The 1405-nt window shown below is 67.6% G+C and overlaps 1 protein-coding gene across 1 annotated transcript in view; it reads right to left on the minus strand.

Annotated features, from left to right (window-relative positions):
- The window catches only part of HTRA3 (HtrA serine peptidase 3), a 35774-nt gene that overhangs the window by 10828 nt on the left and 23541 nt on the right, over window positions 1-1405 (minus strand). The gene's annotated exons all lie outside the window — the stretch shown is intronic.

The following is a 1405-nucleotide window of genomic DNA, read 5'->3' on the forward strand; positions in this document are numbered from 1 at the left end:
CGCAGTTCTGCTGCTCACAGGAACCTCCCCTCCCCGCCCTGCCTCACACCCCTGGGCAGTAGACTTGTGTCCTGCCACAGCTGTGGCTGCAGCTGTCTGTTGCAGTCCAGCCTGAGGGGAAGGGAGGAGCCCAGCCCTGGGCGTCCGGAGGCCAGCCACGAGCTCGCGTGTGACCCCAAGTCCTCTTCTCTGGCCTGTCTCCATCTCTGATCAATGGGCCATCTGGGGCATGGGGACTTGCGATGCTGCCCCGGCTCTGTCCTTAGGGTCCCAGTGGTTCATGGAGGGACCCCAAGGCAGAAACGGGTGTTTCTCCCGCAGGTACCGCCGTGTCAGCGCCCCGTTTACAGGCTCCAGGGCGGGCCGTGGGGGATGGGCTGCGAACCCAGCTGTGTGGGGTCACGTCAAGATTGCACAATGGCGGCAGCTGGCAGGCTCTGAAAAAGTTGTTTTTCACTGAGCGCAGCTGGAGGGGCAGCTGGGAGGCCAGCCCCGCCCGGTCGGGGGACGGTCAGGGCCGGGCGGCCGCGGGGACAGAGGCCTTGAGCACACAGAGCCCATTTCCAAGAGGGCAGGGCCAGCGGGGCGGGTGAGTGGCTGCCCTCCACACTGGGTGAGGGGACCCTCCTCCTGGGCCTCTGACCTCCCTGGACGCTGAAGGGCAGAGCTGAGGCCCCAGCAGAGCTCGGCCAGGGAGGGGCAGGTAGAGACCACTGCCCAGGCCCGCTGACTCCCAGGCGCGGGGACCCCCACATCCCACCGCCCTGTTTCACACACAGACAACCCGAAGTCAGAGGGGGTGGGTAGGCCCCTCGGGGGCTGGCGGCAGGGAGTGAGAGGGTGTGATGTTTTGGGGGCACTTGAGGGCCGGATGCTGAGTCCGGGACCTCCTGTGTGACGTGAATTCGGTGCTTCCTGAAGCAAAGCAGGCACCTTCTCCGGGCTTTAGCGAGGAGCTGGGTCTCAGCCTGACCCCTCCCCGCGGTCCCGCATCGGCCCGCTCCCCCACTCCACCAGGCCTCAGGGCGAAGAGGGTGCGTGAAACGAGCTGGCCCTTGCCGGTGGGCGCTGGGGCTTCCGCATACCTCTGCCATCTGGGTCCCAGCAGCCGGATGCTGCTGCCCCGCCCACGTCCCCACCGTGCCCGAGGTCACCTGCAGCTGCGAGGGCCCGTTCTGAGCCGCCTCTGCTGCCTGCCTCCCTCTGCCCCTCGGCCTGACAGTTCCCGCCAGCCTTGGGGACACTAGCACAGCCTCGCGCAGGGCAGCCCCAGCCTGAGAGAGAGCGGGGGCCGTGCACGAACATCCCAGCTTCCCGCGCCTCACAAGGCGCTACTGAGCTCGTGTGGCACCGCTCCTCAGAGCATCTCCAGCGGGCTTCGCCCCCAGTTGTCCCAGAGGCCACC

This window comes from Pteropus vampyrus, unplaced genomic scaffold (genome assembly GCF_000151845.1).
Source record: "Pteropus vampyrus isolate Shadow unplaced genomic scaffold, Pvam_2.0 Scaffold231, whole genome shotgun sequence".
Lineage (NCBI taxonomy): Eukaryota > Metazoa > Chordata > Mammalia > Chiroptera > Pteropodidae > Pteropus > Pteropus vampyrus.